General features: G+C 44.0%; 1 protein-coding gene and 1 long non-coding RNA gene across 2 annotated transcripts in view; both read left to right on the top strand.

Moving 5' to 3' along the window:
- The first annotated feature begins 17,024 nt into the window (after positions 1-17,024).
- Positions 17,025-19,308, top strand: LOC311032023. Its single transcript, XR_014599136.1, has 3 exons — positions 17,025-17,642; positions 18,167-18,252; positions 18,859-19,308. It is a non-coding gene; the product is annotated as an uncharacterized lncRNA (long non-coding RNA).
- A 1,100-nt stretch (positions 19,309-20,408) lies between these two features.
- recql (RecQ helicase-like) overlaps positions 20,409-26,138 on the top strand; it is a 57,124-nt gene continuing 51,394 nt past the window's right edge. Inside the window, exon 1 of the mRNA XM_084038511.1 lies at positions 20,409-20,491. The gene's annotated coding sequence lies outside the window, so the exon portion shown is untranslated. The remainder of the gene's footprint in view (positions 20,492-26,138) is intronic.

The following is a 26,138-nucleotide window of genomic DNA, read 5'->3' as shown; positions in this document are numbered from 1 at the left end:
CCAGCCAGGAGGAAATGATAATAGACCTCCTCTGCGGTAACACTCAGTGTGGATCACACAGGACTGAATGGTACTCTGCTTTAACAGTGGCAGGTATACTGTATTTGTACTTGTGAAATTGTAAAAGAAACAACAGTGGGAAGTGACCATTATCCAATAATAACAGAAGTAGGCAGGAGATTGGAAGAGTATGAGACTGGAGGAGTAGAAAGATGGGTTTTCAGTAATGCTGACTGGGAAAATTTTAAGCAGATTAGTGATAAGGAAATGGAAAAAGTTGATGTTAGTTAAAAGGTTGCAAGGAAATGTGAGGAAAACAATTAAAAATTCAAAGAAGGATTATTGGAGGAAATTTTGTAATTCAATAGGAAGAGAAACAGAAATAGGTAATACATGGGGAATGATTAAAAGAATGTATGGAATTAAAAGAGAATATGGCTATCCAGTCTTAAATGAAAATGAAACTGTATCAGTGACAGAGCGGCAAAAAGCAGAGTTGTTGGCACAGAATTTCATCAAAATTCATAGCTCTATCAGTGAAGAGGGGTGAAAAGGAAGGGAAAATACAATAGATGAGAATGAGGAACTATTAATACAAGAAGAAGATGCCAATGATTTAATAAATGTATCATTCACACAGGCAGAACTGAATCGTGCTGTTAAGAAAACCAAGATGTCATCTCCAGGAAAAGATCAGATATGTTAAATTATGTTAAATCGTCTTCGTGAATTATATAAAAACATTCCACTGGCACTACAATAAAGTTTGGGAGAAGGGGAAATGACCATGAATGTGGAAAGAAGCTGTAATAATTCTGATACGTAAGCCAGGAAAAGATTGTAAAAACCCAGGAAGTTGTAGGCCCATTGCTTGAACATCTAATGTATGCAAAATAATGGAAAGAATGATAATGAAAGATTCACATATTACGTAGAAAACGTTAAAGGTTATATATCAAAATATCAGAGTGGATTCAGAAGAGGTAGAAGTACCTTGGACCCTGCTCTATGTTTAGAACATGAAGTAAGGAAAGCACAGATTAATACGGAAAGTGTAGTAGCCATCTTTTTTGATATAGAAAAGGCTTATGATATGATGTGGAAATTTGGAATTGTGGAAGAATTATTAATTCAATTAAATAAATTGGGGATTAAAGGACCAATGTATAGATGGATCAAGGATGTTTTATTGGGAAGATCTATTCAAGTTAAAATAGGGAAGAGTTATACAGAGAAAGAATATAGTGAGTCCTTGTTGTTCTTGTATGTTTTTCTGAGTTTAGAAAATGGGATGGGATTTTCTCTTTTTGCGGATGATGGGGTAATTTGGAAGAGGGGTATTTGGAATTTATTGTAAAGAAAAGACAAGAGGCTATTATTAAAATAGAAGAATGGTCATTTAAGTGGGGATTTAGGTTCTCAGTTGATAAAAAAGACAATGGGCCTCATTCACCAATATCTTCTTATGAATTTTCTTAGATTCTTTCTTAAGCTGTTCTTTAGAAGGTTCTTAAGAAAAATCTACGTGGCATTCATCAACGTGTTCTTAAACTGCAGAATTGTTCGCAGCTGTGTTCGTAAATTGATGAATGCCATCTCCTCGTAAATTGAAAGTGCGTGCCATGTGAGTCTAATTTACATAGGATTTGCATAGGTAACCACCCATCAATGCCCATAAAAGAGACTGCAGGACCGTGAGCAGACACATGTCATACAGCGGAAACAATGCCAAAAGCTAAACGAAAAGCAAGTGGAGCGCCTCAGGTAAAGAGGAAAAAACACTTCAGCAGTTCAGAAGTGGAGGTACTGCTGCAGGAAATAACCCGCAGGAAAAAATTATATTTAGTAGCCTCAGTGCAGGCTACACAAACAAATAAAAAAGAAACATGGGAGGCAGTCAGACAAGCAGTGGACACCGTATCTGGCGAAGGGCAAACAACAGAGGAGGTCAAAAAGAAATGGTTTGACTTAAAATCAGAAACAAAACAAAAAATCGCAAAATACCGACGGGAGATGCAACGGACAGGACCCCTCCATCAGCCACCCAAAACTCTCACAAATCTGAGATGGACCAGCGCATCGGGGCCGTCATCGGGGAGACGACACTCTCAGGTATGCTATATGGGGAAAATGTAAATCACTGTTTTTTTAAATTATTATTTAATTGTTTAATCCCCCCCCCCTTACTTTTTGGGACCATCGACTGAGTGTCTGAATACAGACCTGGGCCCCGAGGCAACGGTTTCATCCCCTCCCTGTGCTGCGGCTACTCCAGAAGAATCGGAAGGTTATTTACTTTCTGAAATAATACCTTTATTTAAAACGTGTGTCCTAAAGTCAGGAGTTTACCATAATGTGTGTAAGATCAGAATACTTCTTAGTATTACTGTGGGTCGCAACAATGCCTTAATTTTTTATTTATTCACAGATGAAGTCCCGAAGAGCAAAGAAACGGAACCAGAACCCTCCTGCAGCAGTACCTACACGCGTACTCGGTCCCGTGCCTCCCCACGCCTGATCTCGGACACGGTGCTGGACAATCAAAAAAGGATCGCAGACACACTCGAGAAGATTGCATCAACACTTGTAACTATCTCAGGAACACTAAAAGAAATGAATAAGAACTTAAAAAATAAAGATGTGCTCTGAAACCGGTCTGTCCTCATTTTTGAAGTGAATCAGACTGTTGGATTCAAGTTGTTTTAATGCAACTTTATTTACAAACGAGAAATTAATTGTTTCCGCAGGCCTTGAATGGAGAAATTACACATATAAATAGGATGGGATCACTAATTAATGGCATGGTTTCCAATCGACTTGATTCATGTTAATTTACATTTCATTTATTTTAAAATAAGAAAAATGTTCTGTAAATTACCCCAAAATAAAATGAATAAATTAATTAATAAATAAATGTGACAGAAAGATCACTGTAATATCATATTTTAATGAACTGGACAAAAGAAGACAACACAACCATGCGAACATATCAGCACATTTGTGCGTAAGAGTACTCCTGAGTGTTCGATTTGTTCGTACCTAAGAACAAATCCTGGATAAGAAAACATTGATGAATGCCACAATCTTCGCAAAATCTTCGTAAGTAGGACTTAAGAACAAATTTGTTCTGAAGAACGGTTCGTGAATGAGGCCCAATGTTCTTTAAGTAACCGGATGATATATGGTATCTATTTATTTCGGTTCTTTGGTGTCCTCGTTAGTCTTTTTTGCGACAGGTATGGCGATCACGGCAGGTGTGACACGGCCCTTTCCGGTACCTGTAGTGCCGCCGTGGCCTCGGCCGCTAATGCAGGGTGGTTTATATACCCCCCAGTTATTTAGTCTCTCTCTCTCTTCTGCCGAAGCGGGTGCTGCGTGTTGGCAGCTCCGCCGAGCCATCGTATCCCGGCGTCTGTGCAGTGTTCCGCAGGTTGGCGGGGTGGGCCAAGATAGTGTGTGTGCGTGTGTGTGTCCCCCTCTGTCCGGTTAGCTGCCGCTGCTGCCGCTGTAGCTGCTACCAGCTATTAGCGCTGATGCGGGCTCGACGCAGGTAACCCGTGCTATGAGCTAAGTGCTATTTTTGTCTGCTAAGTGTGTTTAGGTATTGTCACTAACGATTGCTTTTGTTTTTGAAGCTTTTCTGGCGTTGGGCTGCGGTGTGCCCTGCCTTGCCTCCAAACTCTTGTCTCCAAACTCTTGCCTCCAAACTCTTGCCTCTAATGCCTGGCCTCTCTTTTTATTAGCCTTGCTCTGTGTGGTTGGCCTCTGTTTTATTAGCCTCGCTTTGTTTACTTAGCGTTGCTCTGTTTAGTTGTAACTAGTCCAAACTTGCAAGTATAACCAGTCGCGTTGCTCTGCGTACTTGGCTGTAACCAGTCGGTTGCTCTGCGTACTTGGCTGTAACCAGTCGCGTTGCTCTGCGTACGCGACTGAAGCTGCTGGAGTTCAATCTTGTCTGCTCAGATCAGACCGTGAGTTGTCAGTGGGGGGTAGAGGGAAATTATTGCAGCAGTGACAGTGAAGGACCTGCTAAATTTATATATGTTGCATGGTTTGTCTTGGTTTTCTCGTTTGAGTTTCCAGTTGATTTGATTCTTTGTTTTTTTTAGTTTATTTAAGAGCAGTGACCGCTGCTGGAGCTAGCTGTTTATCGGCCCCCTTCCTCTTAGCTGGACCGCTACAGATGGGTGTAAGTGGAACACCATATTTTGTCTGACATTAAAGAAAATAACTATATCAATGTTTTAGAACTAACTTAATAAAAAATTGTTTACTGCGAGAAATAAAGATTGTCAACTTATACATCATACGTGCCTTTATTCATTTGTGTGCGGACCTGTGTATGGGATGTTTTCGGGAAACCCTCTCTGAGATATTAAAGTTAAAGGAGTATACTCTTTAGGTGAAAGTCCTAAGGTGGCGTTGTCGGTGTTATATAGATTCTCTAGATCTGCTGCTCAGTTCGACGGGGCCAAATGCACGCCGCGGCGGCGACGGGCCACATTTACAAGGAAAATAATTGTCGGCAATTTAAAATGGAAATGAATGGTGAGCTGAGAGAACATCACTGAAAACCATTTATGTAGGATTGATCAGATCAGTATTAGATTATGGTGGTATAGCATTTGGATCACCAACTTCAGCATTACAAGTGGAAATGGAATAAATGCCACTGGAGTTAAGAAGAACATAGCTATCATTAAATTACTGGGTTAATTTAAAAGGTCATAATGAAGATCATTCAACACAACAAATACTGAAACATTGTTGGGAAAAGGAGAGAAGAGAAACAAAAAGTTTTGGATGGATAATTGAGCAGAAAGCAACAGGATCTTTTACAGAGACGCATGTTAGCCCCTTTTGTTTAAGTATCTAAGGAGAACAAAATTGATAGCGAGAATATGATTTTGTTAATTATTATTTAATTAATATTCATTTATTTTTCGTATTTATTTGTATTTATTTATTTATTTGTATTTATTTATAGTGTATAAAGTCCCGATTCACACTCCATACCAGTAAAGCCCAAGTTATGCTTCCACGTTGACACAACGCAAGGGCCTGACGTGCACCTCCCAAAAACACCAACACAGTGGCATTGGCTGTGATTGGTCCGCTAACTACATCCGCTGGAGACCGCTATCCGGTTTCCACTCATAAACACCGCCATTTAAACTTTTAATAGGAAATAAAACACCAAGTTCTGAAATTTTTGGGATGTTTAAAGCCGGAAGGTAAACAAATAGGCTATAACGAGGCTAACGACTATAAACGTCAAGATTCTCGGTCGGTCGGTCAGTCTTTACAAAAAACATAGCGCCCTTTACCGGTATGGCATTGAATTGAATTTCGACACGTAAACCCAACGCAGAACCATCACGGTCTCCCAGCAACTGCGTGGCCATTGCGTGATCACTACGCGGAAGCATAACCAAGCCTTAAGTGGCGGTAATGCACCAAAAAGTCCTTTGTTTGTCAACCATCATAAAACACAGAGAGAGAGAGAGATCATCTCCAACGAGCTTCTTTGTCATCTTCCGGAATAGTATTGTTTCACGTTCAAAGTGGCAACTTTACTTTAACGTCTTCGTTCCTCATAGAGTTAGTAGGGGAATTCGACTTGATGTAGCCGCCTGCAGCGCGCTACCTAATGTGATGTATTGTGGGTTGAAGCGATGCATAGTGGCTAGAATTTGTGTCCGACTTAGCAGCCAACTGCACAGATGTCACAGGGTCGCGACCATATCACGTGACCCAAAAAATCGCGGGAACAAGTTTTTAAGAGCCGCTTCTTGCAGCGCTTGGCAGCGCGGTCTAACGACGGCTGCAACCGGCTTGTCCACACCTCCGCTACAGAGGAATGGTTCTCATTGGTTTAAAGTTCAATGATGTGTGTTGTTTTTATTTTGGTGGCTTTGATCTCATGGCTGGATCTAAAGTTCTGTGCATTGTGCTGTGAGTATAGGTCTATTTATATGATGTGAGGTCTGGTTAATACAAACATAGAATGATAATACATATGTTGCTCGTCCAGCGAGTTTGGGGGAAAGACTGCGGCCTAGGACAAAGGAAAATGCTGCAGATGTAACGTTCACCTCCTATTGTAACGTGTGTTACGGTGGAGAGAGGAAGTTCTTCAGGCAGTTCCGGATTATATAACTCACGGCTGCTCCCGGGGACCCCCTGGGGTACCTGTGGTTGTCAGCCAATAGGGCACCAGTTGTGTGACGTTGCACTTCACACCCAGGTGCGAGGTGACACTAAAATGGTGGTTGTAGTTTTTTATCTCCTTTGTTCCTTTGTCCTGACCGCATGTGGAGGCTTTTGTAGGCCGCATTGTGTAGTCCTCATGGTGAGGTCCCAACATTCCCCCTTTTGGTCTGAAGGTTGAGGTGTGGGACGCAACCTTCGGTGCAACATAAGGGCCGAACAGTCCATGTATTCCTTGAAACCCGTGGGAGTCCAAACAGTCTACATTCCATGGAAAAGAGGTTAAACAGTTCATTCAGGTCAGAGTCCATAACTTTGATGGACAGAGATTGAGGCAAAGTCTGGACAGAGATTGAGGCAACGTCTGGGCAGAGACTTCTAACTATCTAACCTATATTAAACATCACTAAGGCACAATTTATACAAACATCAGCCTTATCATTTCATTCGGGAAATTTTAAACAGGACATATTCCTACTACAGAACGAAGAAGGAAGGGGAAAGCGAGGAAAAGGAAAAGGGGTTAGTGGTCGCTAGGCTTACTCCGGGAGGAGGTTGGAGTTCGCTTGTGGGACGTGTGTGGTATCTCTCCAAAACCCAACATTTAGTATGGCTTTAGCCTATGTGTATCCTGTTTCCCTATGATAGATAGATTGAGGATGAATCCTATGCCCAGGTTCCTGGGGTCTACTGAGATCAGGATTGCATTGCCAAGACTTATGCCAAATGCACTTATGAAGGTTGCACCACAGTTGAAATAGCGGATTGGAGGATTTTCTTGATGTAAGGCATGTAAGGTGTTATTGAGCAGGTCGGAGTGTAAGTTGACAGTGGCTACGATTCACTAAAGGGGTGTTGCCTAAGTTCTGCAGTTGTTGTCACTGTGAGAAGGGTTTGATGTTTAGGTGTTAGTGCATGCGGTTACACCCTACTGTGGCTATGGTGAGTCTTCTCCCTTCTGAGAGGGAGACTGCCTCCCCCTTTCGGATGTGGCAACTGCGGTCTCTAAGAGGTGTGAAAGGTTTATAGGCAGTGGCGGCGCCAGGGGGGAGCTAGGTGGTGCTGTAGCTCCCCCTATAATAGCCATAGCACCCGCCCAGCACCCCCAAGAAATGTCTGTAGTTTTTTTACATTTATATTTTAATGTCATGCATGGACGTAATTTAGGGGGGGGACACAGGGGAAATGTCCCCTGCACTTTTTCAAAAGGCCGTTTTGGTCCGTTGCACTTTTTACCGTCCAAAAACAATGTTACGCTATAGTAAACAGAGACACGTCAAGCACTAGGACCAAGCGGAAAACGTCCGCTCAAGCTGAAGCCTGTTTCCCTTAGTTTAGACCGCCCACAAGCTCCTCGATTGGCTCTGCCGTTTCTTGTGTGATTGGCCGTCCCCGCTGTCACTCCATCTTGCACACCGACGGTCTGCTAGTCTGCGGTCAGGAGTCCTACAGGAGTCCGCTACTGGAAGTTAGTTCACGTCCGCTAGAAGGATGTTAATATCAGAGGTTTCATTTACATTTACGTTTGAATCGGTGTCCGTGTGCGTATGTGCGCTCGCGCGTGTGTGTGCGCGTGCGTGTGTGTTTGGTAATTAGACGCAGCCAGGATGTCTAAAAAAAGACTTGGACATAAGACTTATGTTCAAGTCAAAGTGTAAGTTACTCAAAGAAATGCGTTACACCCGTCCTGCAACACCTTCACTGGCTCCCAATAAAGCAGCATATCCACTTCAAGATCCTCCTCATCATCTACAAAGCTCTCAATAATCTGATCAATAAAATGTATTAGTATTATTATTGTTGTTATTATTAATATTGGATTAGAATTGGGTGATAATGTTTTGCTACATGATTTACAACCAGTCAAACCAAAAAAGGGAACAGTACACTTAAAAGTAGCAATAGAAAACTAGAAGAACTACTAGAAAACACAGTGAACTGAAAGAGTTAGAGTTTTATTAAAAATACTTGTGTCCCCCCACCTCTGAAATCAGAATTTTGTCCTTGATGTCATGTATGTTGTATCTATAGCCCTTGTGTTGAATACTTTTACATATATTGCTTATAGTCGTGGAACGAGTATAGTTAATGCGTGTACGCGTGTGTAGCTATATATACCAAGGGTGGTCCGATGGCACCGCCATAATGAAATGCTCCGAAATTCAAAGCACCTTCTCTTAAGTGTTGAGCATCCCCATAGCACCTGCAACAGAAAATCTCTGGAGCCGCCACTGTTTATAGGGCTTGATCTGATTCGCATGAACCCACTTGTATGCAGATGGGTGCGTTGGTTTTGAGACCCTGATGTGGTAAGCTACTGGGAATCGCTTTCCGACGATCTCGAAGGTCCGACTCCTCATGAGGATGTCGTCCACGTAGATGAGGTTGCCGCGTGCAGCCGCGTCACTCATTGCCTTGTGGAGGAAAATGTTGAACTTGGCTGGGGAGTTTGAATACCCAAAAGGACAGCGGTTCCAGGTGTACTGGCAGTTCCCAAAGGAGAAGGCAAGCTTATATTGGTCAGTTGGATCAACTTTCATTGTCCAGAAACCATTGGCGATGTCTACCGTTGAGAAGAAGCGGGCTCCCTTGACCTTAGCTAGCTCCTGATCCAGGTGAATCATGGGCCAGCAGGAGAGAGGAACCGGTAGTGGCCGGTAGTCGATGGTGAGACGCCATTTCCCAGTGGGTTTCAAGACCGGCCAGATTGGAGAATTATATGTTGAGTTGCATTCCCGGATGATTTGCCTCTCCAGCAATTTATCCTGGATGTCTCGGATAGACTCGTATGCGGCTAACGGGATCCTGTACTGGCGTACGAAGGTCGGTGGCGCATTCGGATCAGTGGGGATGCAGACCGTGTGAAGCGGGGTCTCCCCACAGTCCTGCGAGTCTCGGGAGAAGATCGGCTGGAAGTCGTGGAACAACTTCCGTAGCGCGTTTCTCTGGTTCTCGGTAGTGAGGGCATCTGCTTTGGCAAGCTGTTAGGTTATCTCAGACTCAAAGCCCGAATAGGGTTCCTCAGGTGGTTGGTGTGTCTCACCTGAGGTTGCTTCTGTTGATTGAATCGTTAATGCATAGACGACCAGATCACCCCCTTTTCCCAGTGCTGTGCCACAAATGGCTTCCCCGTGAAGGGTTTCATGACGGGCCATGGTGATCCTTGCGGTTGGGAATGTGAAAAGGAGATCGTCTAAGTTTTTACTCCTGGCTAGGGAGGGAGGTAACTCCCCTTTGACTGGTATGGTCAGTTCAAAGTCATGGAAAGAGTTGTCGACCAGCAACCCTATCGGTTTCCGTGCTCCCACCTGGATTGGGGCATGTGTCAAGTTTTGGACCAGGATGTAGGTTGAACGATTGTTCAACTCAAGCAGGGGCGTGCCACAGAGGTTAAGTTCCCAGAAATGGGGTAAGGGCTGGAAGAATGCTTGGGAGCCAGGCATCTTCTGTCCCTTAAGGATGGCGAGCCTGGCAGGGACCATCATGTCGACTTCGCTGGCAACCTGACATGCCTCCAGGATGGTTTGGCCTGATGTTATGTGTTCCAGTTCAATGGACAGGGGCTCGCTCTTAGCATTAGCCTGGGACCACAGAATCTGATTGACCGTGTCCAGGGTCAATCTGTAGAGGGTCTCTGGACTCTTGGATGACGGCGACTCGTTCGTCGGAGGCCATCAGGCCACCTGAGAGGTGGAGCGGTTTTGGCGTCTCGACTTGAGCCCAGATGTGCCCCTGATGGCAGTCGATAAGCGGTGCCAGCCGGTCCAGGAGATCCTGACCAATGAGAAGTGGTTCGGTGTCAAGGGCACAAATGTGGATGGGGTGCACAAGAGTGACTCCCTGAAACGTGAGGTCCACCCACTGTGATGGGTGACCTGTCCTGCGTGTAGCTGGTGATTCTAACGTGGCAGGGCTCAATTTGAAGTGGTTTACCTAGGGAGAGCATGGTTCGGGTCACCTCCGCAAAGGTGCGTTGGCACATTAGACTGATCTCAGAGCCTGAGTCGAGTAGGGCAAGGATGGTGACGCACCCTCCTACCACCACCGAGGTGTAAATCGGTCCCGGGTTCCGGGTGCAAGTGTTTCTATGAAACTGTGGACATGTCTGGTAGTGGTCTTCCAGACTAGCTTGAGCTTCTCGCGTGAGGAGGCATGGGGTAGGTCACGCAGACAGTGGTCTATCTCTTTGAGATAGCCATCAATATCCGACTCTTTGTGAGTCGGATCAAACCGTTCAATGTCTCTGGCGAAGGACTCTAACTGTCGGGTGCGCAGGCCATAGCTTGGGGCTGGATACAGGCCATCTGATTCACTTGACGACCCGTTGTCACCACGGTAATTGTCTCTGACAGAGTGACCCCTCCCCCTCGGAGGTGGGGATGGAGTCCGAGGCATGCGTGACTCTCTTAACGAGTGTCGGTGGTATGTACGTGGGGGTCTGGAATCCCCCATCGAGCTCCGAGCCATCGGGAGGTAGCTTGCGCTTCGGCGTGGGGACTCGTCCCGCTGGGAGTAGCTCCACTTGTGAGGTAGGGCTTCTCGTTCCAGTTGGTGGGCGGACGGTGGCGCCTGGTAGCGCCGACGTTCGGGCTCTTCCGACTGTACGGGTCTCTCCCTGCGCATGGGCCGGTGTGCGTCCGTAGGGGGCGCGGTTTCAAGGTCCCACAGGTCAGGCATGTCCGTGTCTGGGGGTGTACTTACCTGGGCAGCCTGAGGTTCCTCACGTTTGAGTTCTCTCTCCTCCCTGCACGGCCTGCGGAGGGCTTCCTCCCACTCCTCCTTCAGTTCGGCCACTTCCTGTCGCAGGGAGATGGCTGCATGACCCAGTTGACTGATTAGCTCCCCATCCTCAGCTCTCTGCAGTTGTGCTTTGCGCTGAGACAGGAGGAAGATTCGACCCACCACGTCAGGTTTCCCTGACGGGTGATTAACATAATCAACAAGCTCCTGCAGTTGATCATTGCATGTCACTACATCGTAGTGCTCAAGGTTTTCCCTGTCCTCAAGGGACAGCTGGAGGAGACCAGCGACCGCATCCTGCAGGTCTGCGTCGACTGATACCTGGAGAGCCTTAGCTCCTTGTTCTTTCGGGCCGTAGTTGCTCATTTTACCTCTAGTAAAAGGCAGAACCCGGTGGCTTCACTTCTTTGGTTTTAACAGCGAAAAAGAATGTATATGTTGTTATGCTGATGTGGGTGCACAGGTGAGCGGCGTCGACCTGTGACTTACAATGGAAATGTTAATACACTTCTACAGTCTGTGGACTGTTAGTGAGGTGTCTCTAGCACCTCTGGTGAGTAATAACAGTGTTATAACGCGTCTTAGTATCCCTAACCCTGCGTTTGTTAGTATTGTTGTTAAACAATAAATGGCTAATCACAACATGCATATGCAACCCTCAACTGTACTTGCTTGGCAAATAGTAATGGGGAACAACCAAATCGATCCTTGAAAATCGATTTCTAAACAATCATATTAATAATAACAATAATTACTATTATTATTATTATTACTATACCTCTCAGGTTATTGTGCATAAATCTCTGGATAAAGCTGGTTTAAGAAGGCCTCACACGACAATTATGTTGGGGATGTAGCAGGAGCAGATTTGGTTATCAACAGCTAATTATTAATGTCAATATGATTATCGATATTAATAATTATATTTAATGTATTATTATGATATAATCATGAATAAACGGGGCACCACCCTGGGATCAGGGAAAAGATAACCTAAAACTGTATTCAGTCTCAATATAAAAGGTTTTACACTCACATGCCAATCATCGTGATCATTGGCATAGAAGTATGAAACAATCGAACAATTAAAAAGTCGTGAAATTCAAGCACTAGCACAACCTGCTGTTATCCAGTGACATATACACAACAAGCACAAGAGACCGCTAGTTATAATATAATAAGATTTATTAAAATCAGTAATAATATTCACAATCAATAACACTGCAATTAACAAAGCCTTATTACCTAACTACCTAACACACAAAGCTAAGCTAAACAAAGGGAGAGACACACGTGGAGTGTGTGTGTGTGTGTGTGTGTGTGCGTGCGTGTGTGTGCGTGCGTGTGTGTAGAGAGAGAGAGAGAGAGAGAGATATGGCCGGGCGCGACCACCAGATGGAGCTATTCCTCACAGCGTTCAGGGGCGGAGCCACTGACGTCAGATGGAGTAGCGAGAGAGAGGGAGAGAGCGAGGGAGAGATGGCCGGGTGTAGCCACCAGATGGAGCTATTCCTCACAGCGTTCAGGCTGACGTCTGATAGAATCAAGAGAGAGAGAGAGAGAGCGAGAGATGGAAAACAGCTGGCGGAGGATGCGTGTGGGGGCGGTGTATGTGTGTGCGTGTGTGTGTTAGCGGGACACAAACAAAGAGAGGGGGAGAATGCGTGCGCAATATTCTAGGGCTCAGGAGGCGTGTTACTATCACACGAGAGCTCGTGAATGAACTGGCGTTCGTTCAGCGGGACTGATAGTAGACGCTTACTGAGCTCGCGAATATGGCTGAGGTTAGTCATAAACACCGTTACAGAAATCAACCCAGCGGCGTGGGTACACAATCAGCATTCAAATACAACAGCACATAAAACAACGGACTCGGCGGTCCGTGATCAAAATTTAAAACACATTAACAAGAATTACAAGCATGTCCTACACTATCGAATCTCTGCTTCTGCCCAGACAAATAGCCTCTTACTTTTGTCGATGTGAGATGTGTCGATGTGAGGTTTCTGTCCTGTGCGGTGATGGCGTTTCTTGATGCCGGCAATGGACGGTGATTCGCGAGCGCTCGTTCAGCGCCGGATCAAATTAGTTGAAGAAAACAGTTAGTATTTCTCCCTTCTGCAGGCAACAATAAAAATCGCGGGGCTCGGCGATTTAGTCAGCTGATTTCAGACAAAAACGGGTCGTAGTAGTTATCTGTTCTGCTGGCAGCTGGGACAAAGAAAGTGTTTTCTTCCCTTCCGCGAGTAAACAGGAGAGTTGCGCGGTCGCGGCGGTCTCCTCAAGATCCAAAATAAGAAAAATAAAGCGAGTAGAGAAAAAGAGAGGTAAAACAGTCTGTTGCTCGTCCAGCGAGTTTGGGGGAAAGACAGGACAAAGGAAAATGCTGCAGACGTAACGTTCACCTCCTATTGTAACGTGTGTTACGGTGGAGAGAGGAAGTTCTTCAGGCGGCGCCGGATTATATAGCTCACGGCTGCTCCCGGGGACCTTGTCCTGACCGCATGTGGAGGCTTTTGTAGGCCGCATTGTGTAGTCCTCATGATGAGGTCCCAACACAGCAGCAGGTCCGATAGAACAGAGCAGCAAATATTGCTGCTGTGTTCTATCGCTTGAGCACCATAGTCACGTTGACTTTGTTGTCCGACTTGATGGCGTTTGGCTACAGAGCCCGCCCCCTCAGACACCTGCAGCTCTCGTCGACGTGATAAGTCAAGTCAAGTCAAGCCAAGACCATCCCGAACAAGCCTAGTATCAGCAAAGGCGACACACACTACTGGATTGCATTTGACGAGAATCTTTACTGAAGGAGAAGCATGTGTCTGCAGACCCGGAGACCTGCAGATTCAGACCCGCACGTTTGGACCCGCACATTCAGACCCCTTGGTTTTTTGCTACAGCGCCACCTGGTTTGTGTTATGCTAATGTTACCTACTCGGCTATTGAATATGGAGGACGTTTCTGCAGACCCGGACAGAAAGGTATTGAACGTTAATCACATCGTTCGTTTCATGTCATAAAAGTTTTTGTTGAAAATGTATCTGACAGCGTCACAAACTTTTGACTTATAATACGTTTACAATTAGCCTTATGCACGTAAAATGCAACATAATATTTAGGTTAACCAAGCTTCGCATTTTTCTGCTTGAAGCTCTCTTGGCCGGCACATTTTGTTTTTAATGAAACTGATACTTTTAATACCGTGTGCATTAAATTAAACAGAAACTAAGTAACCTATGTGTAGGTCAACGTTGGCACTGTCTGTGACATTAAACCAAATATTGTGTGTGTGTTTGTGTGTGTGTGTGTTGTCTAGTGTGTTTATTAAACTTAGATTTATGACACTGTCTCTTTCTCTCTTTTGAAGGTGCATATAACAATCCAGCATGGGCAAAATTTGCCCCAACTGGAGCAATGCAGGACATGCTGCAAACCGGTCCATTGCCCATTCTGCAGCTCAACTTCGTTCCAGCCAACGAAGTTGAGCAAATGTAGAATGCACCTACAGTCCCATTTTAACAGATCTGTTAATTATCAAGGTAAAGTCTGAACACATTCAGGACATGGTTTGTGTGTCACATCCTTCTTGTCTTCTTACCTGATAGGGAAGCCCAGGGCATGTTGTCACACTTTTCAGACTCTTTTTATATATTGTAGGATCAGTGCATTATATTTTTAAAAACAGCATACCAAATGAAAGAATGATGTCTCAGGAAAATATGTCAGCAAGGACTGACTATTAATTCAATTCAAATATGTTCTTTTGTTTAAGGATATACAATTCACAGATGTGGACTAGGATGTCGGCCACAGCTTCACTACCACTGCTTGTACTGCGGCTTTATTTGTGGGGTTCTCTTTCCAGAGGTGAGCATAACCTTGTGCATGCTACAGAATTTTAAAAGCTGGAATGAATGGCAGATATTTGAAGTTTTTGTATTGATTTTAAATCAATTTAATTGCTTAAAACTCTGTTTAGGCCATCATATATGGAATCTCATCAGTGAATGCCATTTCATGGGAGGAGGCAGAGCAGGTCTTCCTTGCAGGGCCTGTTATCCATCAAAGGTAAGAGGAGAGAAGTAGGAATTTCTAAATACATTGATGGTTCTTCTATTCCAGTATTTATCATTTGTGTCTGTTTCAGTGAAGTGGACGAGTTCTTCAGGAGGCTTGAGAGGCAGATGAGGTTAAAAGTGAGGCTAAAGTGAAAGCCTGTGCAATAAAACATTTAAAACCATTTCATTTCATTCATTTCATTGTAGGCTATGTTAAGATTGTTTTGTCATTATAACCCCATACAATAGAACATTTAAAAGCATGTCATTTCATTGGAGGTTAGTTATTTATTTAGCCCCAAAAAGTTTAAAAGTAATTCAAGCTTCACAAACTATTAGATCTTGGTGTTTTATTTGGACTTTGCCCTGTCGAAAATCCATAAGGGTCCACTGTGTGCAGTTGAAGTTTTACAGTCAACCAGTAGGTGGCATTGTCAAAAAACCACAAGGGGTCTGAACGTGCGGGTCCAGAAGTGCGGGGGCGGGGCCATAAGTGCGGGGATCTGAATCTGCAGGTCTCCGGGTCTGCAGCGACATACTAGACTTGTTCAGGATGGTCTTGGCTTGACTTGACTCGACTTATCACGCCGACGAGAGCTGCAGGTGTCTGAGGGGGCGGGCTTTAAAAGAGACTGTAGCCAAACGCCGTCAAGTCGGACACAAATTCTAGCCATCATGCATTGCTTCAACCTACAATCCATCACGTTAGGTAGCGCGCTGCAGGCGGCTACATCAAGTCGAATTCCCCTACTATTGTACTGAAGGGGAGAAACATTTAAATTATCGAAAGGTTTTGTCATTGTCTCTGGGCATGTTACCCCTGGGTTAAGTCTGCCAGGCAGCACTGATGTGGATTTGTGTACGCGAGAAATGCCCGGATGTATACTGCATTGGCAAGAATCACAGCGGAGCTTGCTAAATCTACTCAAATTCCCCAAAATGCATTGCGGCTCGTCTGACTTCTGAAAAGTTTTGAATAATGGCGGACGAATGCGGTGTCTCTGTTAAATATCTATCATGCAATTATGAGAGCAACACTTGATCATGGGTGTTAAGGCTATCTAGCAGCAGCGGAGAGTCATCTGAAAAAGCTGGATGTGCAGCAAACACAGGGACTGAGAATATGTAGTGGAGCTTTTAAATCCTCTCCAGCAGCAGCCATATAGGTGGAAATGGGGGAGCAACCATTACGGATCAGGAGAACCAAACTTCTGTTGGCATACTGGATAAATCTACAAGGGCATAGGACATCACATCCTGCTAAAACCATCCTGGAGGACTGCTGGGAACACAATAAATCCAATATTATGAGTTTTGGGTGGATTGGAAATATTAAAGCAGTACAAGCAGGTTCAGATCATATACAGTTCAGTCCGACAGTCCCACATTCATGTACTCCTCCCTGGTTATACATAACACCATCAGTAAACTTTGATAAACAGTTGAAGAAAAGAAAAAGGCATGTTTCGGCGGGAAGGGTAGCTGAAAGCTATCTGGAGCAACATTTTTCAGACAAGACGGTAATCTATACTGATGGGTCAAAAGACCCAGATACTGGTAGAACAGGAGCTGCAGTTTTCATTCCACAATAAAAAAATACACATCAAGAAAAGAACCACGGACCATTTATCAGTGTATACAGTTGAGCTTGTAGCTATCATTTTAGGCTTGGAGTGGATAGAGGAAAATAACCACAACAATACACTAATAGCATCTGACAGTTGGGCAGCACTTACAAGCATCAAAACCATGAAATCGTGTAGACAAGATCTCATATATCAAATACATAGTCTACTTCTCAGAATGCACAATAAGGGCATGACAGTTTGCTTCATTTGGGTTCCTGCCCATGAAGGGATAGAAGGAAATGAGGAAGTTGACATGCTGGCCAAACAATCACTCAGATCACTCACGGTAGATACAGTAATTCCATTATGTAGGGCAGAGGGTAAATCAATAATCAAGAAACATTTGGGGAAAGTTTTGGCAAGAATACTGGGACATCCAAGACACAGGAAGACACCTTTATAACATACAGAAACAGGTTGGGTTGGGAAGAAGGAGGGGCAGGAACCGCAGGGAGGAAGCAGTCATCACACGACTTAGGATAGGGCACACAGGACTGAACGGTACATTACATAAAATAGGAAAGCATCCGGATGGCAAATGTGACCAATGTGAGCAGACTGAATCTGTCCAACATGTGCTGTTGGACTGTAGAGGGTACGAGGAGGAAAGAAGAACATTGTCAGCAGCTGCAGAGAAATCCATGGGGGCATTAAGTATGGAGAACCTGCTAGGAGCAGAGGCTGACAGTATGCTCAAGCATTTGATGACATATCTGAAAGATACAGGTCTAATGGAGAGGATATAATTCCAACTTTATTTAGTTTTTTTTTAGTTAGTTTTCCTGCTATTTTATTTTATTTCTTTATTTTTTGTATATTTGCTTTGTTTGTTTGTTTTAAGTTATTTTGTCTGCCAATTTACTGTTCCACACTCCAGTCCAGTAGGTGGCGGTAATGCACATTTAAGTTGGTTTGCCAACCGCCAATAAACTCCAAAAGAAGAAGAAGAAGAAGAAGGACGAATGCGGTGATTCTGGCGACAGCCCGACACAAACCGCGTACACATGTAAGTATACTGTTACACGATTTTTATGTTTCCAGCTGACTTTTAATCGTATTGATAATGAACGTTACTTTATTGTTGTTGGAATTGTACGTTAACGTTACGAATCGTAGCGTAACCGAAGCGGCAAATGTGCCGTTTTTACCGACGTTAACTAAGAAGGTCGTGCTTATGTTAAAACGTGGTTATATATTTACTAACGGTGGTAAATAACGCGGTGCACCGTTGTCCGTTAAAGGGACGGATGCAGAGACCGAACGCCTCATTCAGTGGAGGGAACGATGAGGAGACTCTAAGGCTTCACTTAAAAAATGTGGTGTTAAATGTTATAATTATCATATGCAGGGCTTACTACTGTTGCATATTTAGCTACTCAATGATATAAGGTTGAACACCAGCGTATATAGATGGGAGATGTACTGCTCGCCTGAGATGTCTACCTGAAACGTTCTGTTTAACAGTTATTTTAGTCGGCAAGAAATCATCAATGAACTGTAACACTTTTCTACGTGCTGTTCTTCATATAGGATGTTTATTGAAGAACGTGGGATGGAGGGAAGGTGGAGCCAGATGGACAAAGAAGAAGTGGGAGAACATGAAGCAGAAATACAAGGTGTGTTGGAAGCAGTTTCAAGTATTGAACTCTACAGCATAAAAGAAACCAGATGAAGTTGTCTTTCTTATTAATAATCAGGCAAAGTCAGTGCTGGGTCTTATCTACAATGTGTTCAAACATCAGAGTCCATTTAGTTGGTCCAGTACATACTATACAGTACATATTATAATATATGTCTAGTGGTGAATAGTTGATCTAAACAATGATTATGAGAAGTGTTGTTTGTATGACATGTGTCAGCACTGAGGGAGGAGAGGTCACTGCTGCACACTGGAAGTGTTTGTTGTCATGGATGAGGTGATGGAGCAAAGACCTGCTATTACCCTACTACACCCCATTTCCTCAGCCATGATGCCAACCACTGCAGCAGGGTCTCTCCTCCAGAGCAGGAGGGAAATAGACCTGCAGGCCTAAAACATGAGTCAACAATAATATATATATTCAGATATTTATTATTTAGATTTGTACACAACCTAATAATCGTAAAACATTTAACAGGAAACATTTGTCTGTAAGAACTTCTACTGTGTGGTATTACTTATAAACTGCACTACTGATAAACAAAAATAAAACCTCAACAATAATCATGTTCCTTCAACACAGGGATCTGGACATTTGGAGCAGACACTGCAGTTACGAGCCTCTGAGGATATCCTAGGACTGCTGGAGTGGCTCGTTGGCTTCGTCGCTGTCATCCCCATCACCACCGTGGAACTATGGACATGGAACCCATCTGTTCTGTTAGTAAGCAGTGGACGAGGTTCTCCGTGGAACGCCTTGAAAGACAGAAGTCCTTCCTTAAATCCCGTTACCCAAAGTAGAGGCCCATTGGGGGAACATGAGGATTGACCTGCAGTATGGCCGTCTGCACCAACCTGTAACAGAAAATATCAGATATTACATTTATTCAGAATGGTTTCCTATTCATTTGTTGATAAACTACTTATTTCTTATCGTACACGTATTGCAACCACTTATATTAGCCTACATGTAGCCTACATTTGTTTATGCATGAATATGCACATCTATTGATAATCAAATAATAAAGGAACGTTTTTAAACCAGATAAGTCATATTACTTACTTCAGAGGGAAATCCAAATTCCATGGACATGTGAATAATGTAGCTCCTCCGACGGGCAGATTGCCTGCGTCGTCTGCGTTGTGAAGGTGCTGGTGTCCCGTGGTCAGAGGTATAATACGATCTATGAACGGACGATTAATGATCGATAAAAGCTGTTTAATAGTCGCGATCGATGGCGAGTGAAGGCAGCTACCCAGGTAAGAGGAAGAAAGAGGGAAAGCGTGGGAGCGCGCATATATAATAAACTGTAGAAAACAAGACAATGGTAATTTGACTTAAAAAATATTTAGAAATATTTAATTAAGTGTAATAGTAGCCTAATCATGCTTTATATTTTGATAAGTAATTTCCATTAAACGGGAGCTAGAACCGCTAACGTAATCGATTCGGTTACGTGAGAGAAGATGAGGACGAGATGTCAATAAAGTAAAAAAAAAAAAATGTAGTTTGAGATGTGTATACTTCAGTGTGAACAGTCTGAGGGGAAACAGCATACTCAAACGTTCATTTAGTAGGCAGTATGCAGTACGAGTATGTAGTAGGCAGTACGTTAGTATGGCATTTCGAACACCCTTCCGGATTGTGTATTAACATAAACGACAAAAGCTGTAAAAAAAAAAAAAAAACCTACACACGTTTTATAATGTGTGATAATCCCACAGCAGTAGGCGGGACTTTAAGCCAACCTGGCAGGCGAAACCCCGGGCTCAACATTGCATTTAATAAAGAAACATCCTACAGGTTTATTTGAGAGTTGTATAGGATTAGAAGAGTCAGTTAAACGTCATTATGCACTGTCAAAAATATTCACAAGAACGGGAAACATTAAAAAGGGAAATAAGGGAAATGGGAATAGAAGATTTTAGTTTGTTTTTTAGGAAAACTATTTAAATATTTGAGACAAACAGGACTGATGGGAAGAATTTAGCAGATTAATGGGTAGATAACTCTGGTTCACACTCCAACATAGTAGGTGGCGGTAATGTACCTTAACGCTGGTTGCCAACCGCCAAAAAACCCACAAAGAAGAAGAAGAACCCCCCCCCCCCCCCCCCACCACCACCACCACCACCTTCCACCAGACGCCTGCTTCTGCTAGCAAAGCTGAAGTGGACTCGCGAACAGGAAGGGACTTGGACGGAGTTGCTGAATGGTCAGTCATTTGAATAGTATGCAAGTCTTTTCCCATAATTTAACTGTTTTGACCACAACACAGAGAGAAACAATTTAAGTAAGAGCCCGACATAAGTACGGTATGTCGGTTAACAAGCGAAGTTAACTTGCTGCTCCCTGATGAAGAAACGGGTGTAGGTTTGTCGCCTATTACCTACGTTAGTTTACGTTAGTGATTTAATCAGTTTGATTGACGTCGTTCGGACAGCATTTGCCATTCAATGTGACTTTTTAAGCATAATGCCGTTGGAACCCAAGGGCCTGGGCTGCACGAGATTTCTGCCTAAAAGCCTTTAAGGCAGTTTTTCTCGCCGCTGTAAAGCTTGACCCTGGGTGATGTTGACTGAAAATGTATTAACTCTGAAAATCTGTGTTCTAGTCCTGCTCATTGTGTCAAGTAACGGTCCACAAATAGACGGTTTGGCAAGTAGCCTACCTTGGTTTTTGGTTCACAGTTTGGTACGTTTTCGGGGAGGGGAAAACAGAAAATGCAGAAATGTTTTATTTTGAAAATGATAAACATTCAACAGTTGCTCATTTGCCATAATTCTGACTTAACGGTTGAACTCTTGAAAAGACTAGAAACCCACAATAGAAATGCAGGTCCAACTAAGGCACCTGTTGATAATTCCTAAACTGGGCTGTGACTTGAACTCACTTAGACCCAACAGACTTAAAGGTCATATTGATAACATTTTTATTAAAATTAATTATTTAAAAAAAATACATCCACAGAGCTTTTAGAAAGGTGCAGAATCAAAGTATCACTTCTCGTGAAAAAATGTTTTGATTGTGAATGAATCATTTAAAAAAAAATTGACGGGTCCAAAATGAATGTTTTGTTTAGCTCGGTGTAGATGTATGACATGTGGCTGCGGCTTCTAGCAAGGCTTGTGAACCAACAGAATAACGACGTTTGTATCACGTGGTATCTCTGCGTAGTCAGGGGTCAAGAGTCTTTGGGGTTGCCAGTTAGTGTGGGAAAAATGGCTGAGTTTGACGGTAAGTGGGTGGCATTTCGGTACCAGTCCCAAGTGCTAAGTTACAAAAGGAGGAGCACATCAGAGTGAACATTGGTTCGGCGTTTGATCGTTGGGCGTCAGCTGAAGGAGTTTCAAGGGCTGCGGTGGAATAGCCCATTTTGCTGGGAAGGTTCCTAATTGAAGAAGTGACCCAGAAGTTAACAAGTGGCCACCATGATAATAGCCGTTCGAATTCTGTAAATGCAAAAGAAAAGGAGCTCTAATGCTTCCTTTCAGAGCTCCTTTAGCATCGGATACAATGGACCTTCTTGTACAAAAGGAAAGGAGATCACGCTGACCCACAATTCTTTGCAAGACCAACATTTAAACCTCGGCCGTTCCAACGATATGCCTATTTGCATAACAATTAGTTTCATGCCGACATACAGTAATTGGAATTGTGCTGATAAATGTGTGTGGACAGTGATTATAATTTAATGGTGTTTTTATTTATTTAAATCATGTTACAAATGGGCTGCACGGTGGTGTAGTGGGTAGCACTGTCGCCTCACAGCGAGAGGGTCCCGGGTTTGATTCCCGGGTCGGGTTCAGGTTCCTTCTGTGTGGAGTTTGCATGTTCTCACTGTGTACGCGTGGGTTCTCTCCAGGTTCTCCGGCTTCCTCCCACAGTCCAAAGACATGCAGGATGAGGATAGGTTGATTGATGACTGTCTGTCTCTACATGTCTACATTTACATTTACATTTAGGTCATTTAGCAGACGCTTTTGTCCAAAGCGACTTACAATAAGTACATTTGTCAAAAGAAGGAAACAAAGAAACCACAACATATATAACATAAAGTAAGAGCTAGAAATAGAACAAGTGTTGGGTCCTCATCTGAGTAAAGTAGTACCTTAAGAGCAACAGTGCTATGATCAGAGTGCTATAGGTAAAGGTTTTTTTTGGGAGGGGGGGGTCATGCTAGGCTCTCTACATGTCAGCCCTGTGACAGACTGGTTACCTGTCTGTCTCTACATGTCAGCCCTGTGATAGACTGGTTACCTGTCTGTCTCTACATGTCAGCCCTGTGATTGACTGGTTATCCGTCCAGGTGTACTGCCTTCGCCCAATGACAGCTGGGATTGGCTCCAGCCCCCCCGCGGCCCTGAATACAGGATAAAGCGGTAGATGATGGATGGATGGATGGATGGATGGATGGATGGATGGATGGATGGATGTACAGTGGTGTGAAAAAGTATTTGCCCCCTTCCTGCTTTCTTCTTTTTTGCATGTTTGTCACACTTAAATGTTTCAGATCATCTAACAAATTTTAATATAAGGCCAGGACAACACAACTAAACACAAAATGCAGTTTTTAAATGAAGTTTTCTTTTATTAAGGGGGGAAAAAATGTACATTGCCCTATGTGAAAAAGTATTTGCCCCCTAAACCTAATAACTGGTTTGGCGTTTGCGATAACTTGTAATGAGTCTTTGACAGCGCTGTGGAGGAATTTTGGCCCACTCCTCTTTGCACAGTCGTTGTAATTCAACCTTATTGGAGGGTTTTCGAGCATGGGCCGCCTTTTTGAGGTCATGCCACAGCATCTCAATAGGATTCAGGTCAGGACTTTGACTAGGCCACTCCAAAGTCTTAATTTTGTTCTTCTACAGCCATTCAGAGGTGGACTTGCTGGTGTGTTTTGGATCATTATCCTGCTGTAGAACCCAAGTTCGCTTCAGCTTGAGGTCGCGAACAAATGGACGGATATTCTCCTTCAGGATTTGTTGGTAGACAGCAGAATTCATGGCTCCATTTATCACAGCAAGTCTTCCAGGCCCTGAAGCAGCAAAACAGCCCCAGACCATCACACTGCCACCACCATATTCTACTGTTGGTAGGATGTTCTTTTTCTGAAAAGTGGTGTTACTTTTACGCCAGATGTATTGGGACACACACCTTCCATAAAGTTCAGCTTTTGTCTCGTCAGTCCACAAAGTATTCTCCCAAAAGTGTTGGGGATCATCAAGATGTTTCCTGGCAAACATTAGACGAGCTTTAATATTTTTTTGGCTCAGCAGTGGTTTTCGTCTTGGAACTCTGCCATGTAGGCCATTTTTGCCCAGTGTCTTTCTTATGGTAGAGTCATGAACATTGACCTTAATTGATGCAAGTGAGTCCTGCAGTTCTTTTGATGTTGTTCTGGGGTCTTTTGTGACCTCTTGGATGAGTCGTCGCTGCACTCTTGGCGTCATTTTGGTTGGCCGGCCACTCCTGGGAAGGCTCATCACGGTGTAATGTATTTGCCATTTGTGGATTATGGCTCTCACTGTGGTTCTCTTGAGTCTCAAAGCTTTAGAAATGGCTTTATAACCTTTTCCAGACTGATAGATCTCAATTGCTTTCTTTCTCATTTGTTCCTGAATTTCTTTGGTTTTCACCATGATGTCTTGCTATTGAGGAGCTTCACTTTGTCAGGCAGGTCCTATTTAAGTGAATTCTTGATTGGGAACTGGTGTGGCAGTAATCAGGCCTGGGGGTGGCTAGAGAAATTGAACCTTGAAGTGATAAACCTTAGTTAAGTTGTGTTTTAACTGGAGGGGCAAATACTTTTTCACACAGGGCCATGTAGTTTTGGATTTTTTTCTCCCTTTATAATACAAACTAGGGCCCGACCGATATTGATTTTTGAGTGCCGATGCCGATGCCGATTATTTTCAGAGAAAAATTACGATAACGATTTAATCGGCCGATTATTTAAAAAAAAAAAAAAAAAAAAAAAAAGCATATAAAACGTATTTTTTGATACCTTAAATATACTTTAAACACTTTTGACGAATATGTGAATTGAATGCAGAACCTTTGAGTGTTTTAGAATACATTTACAGTCAAAAATGAGTGCAAATACAGCCTTATCTTATTGTCAATAAAATAAAATAAAAACATCTTAAAAAAATGAGTGCAGGAACTTATTTTTATTGGTAACATATGTTGGGACCTAACCGTTAGGACTACACAATGCGGCCTACAGAAGCCTACAAAGCCTACGCAGGACAAAGGGACAAAGGGGATTAAAAAACTACACCGCCATTTTAGTTTCACATCTTACCCAGGTGAGAGATGCGACGCCACACAACCAGTGCCCTATTGGCTGACATCTTCAGGGAACCCCGGGGGGTCCCCGGGGGGTCCCCTGGAGCGGCCTGAGCTTTATAAACCGAAGCCGCCCGGAGAACGCTCTCTTACTGACTCCTACTCCGACTCCTACTCTGGCGTCTCTTCCTACAACCGGCGCAACACCACGTTGCAACGGGAGGCGACCCCCTCCTGCAGCGCACCGCTGCAACAAGAGGAACCAAGCCGGTTCCTGCCTTCCAGCTACCAGACGCTGTCTGAAGTAAGCTGACTAAATCGCCAAGCCGCGATTATATCGCCGCTCGTGGAAGGAGGAAACACCAACTGTTTTCTTTATTTGAGTTTGATCAACGAGAGGAAACCCGCTCCGCTCTCGTCTGGACGAAGCCGACTCATCACGTCCCCCGCTGACGCCGGGGACTCACGAACCACCGCCGTTACGGAACGCCGTCATCGTCTTACGCAACGATACCAGTAAGAGGCTATCAGTCTGGGCAGAGACACAAGTGATAGTGTAGGATATGCTTGTAATTCTTGTTAATGTGTTCTAAGTTCTGATCGCGGACCGCCGAGTCCGTTGGTTCATGTGCTGCTGTATTTGAATACTGATCGGGTACCCACGCAGCTGGGTTGATTTCTGTAACAGTGTTTGCGACTAACCTCCGCCATATTCGCGAGCTCAGAAAGCCTCTACTATCAGTTAAAAGACCGGTCTCGCGGAATAAACGCCAGTTTATTCACTCGAGCCCGTGTGATAGCAGCACGCTTTCTGTCCCTCCGAATATCGCTCGCGCATCCTCTCTCTATGTTTGTGTCCCGCTAAACACACACACACATACACGCCGCACACACGTGTTCTAAGCCAGCTGTTCCCGGCGGACGCTAGGGACATAGCTACATCTGGTGGCTACATACGGCCATCTCTCTCTCTCTCTCTCTCTCTCGCTACTCCATCGAACCTCAGTGGCTCCGACCCCTGAACGCTGCGAGGAATAGCTCCACCTCTCTCTCTCTCTCTCTCTCTCTCGCTACCCCATCGAACCTCAGTGGCTCCGCCCCTGAACACTGCGAGGAATAGCTCCATCTGGTGGCCGCCCATAGCCATCTCTCCCTCTCTCTCTCTCTCTCTCTCTCTCTCTCTCTCTCTCTCTCTACACGCACGCACACACACGCACACGCACATGCACACGCACGCACACACACACACACACACACACTCCACGTGTGTATCTCCCTCTGATAATCATATTGATATTGATAGTTAACTGTTGATAACCAAATCTGCTCCTGCTACAACCCCAACACATAGTTCTAACAAAGTAGTACAGGACAGTACAGGAAGAAGAACAAACAGTATAACAAATTAACATGGCCTCGGACCTAAAGAAAAACAGGCACAACATGCTCAAACAACGCGTCTTGTGTACATTGGTGAGGTGAGCGCGCTTTTTTACTCCGGCTAAAAGTTGCTAGTTAGCAAGGCTAGGTTAGCTTTACTGTATTTGAAGGGTAGTGGGGGGTTAGGTGTA

This window comes from Eutrigla gurnardus (assembly GCF_963514095.1).
Source record: "Eutrigla gurnardus genome assembly, chromosome: 21".
NCBI lineage: Eukaryota > Metazoa > Chordata > Actinopteri > Perciformes > Triglidae > Eutrigla > Eutrigla gurnardus.
The sequence above is the reverse complement of the archived record's forward strand: the minus strand, read 5'-3'. Positions and strand labels throughout refer to the sequence as shown.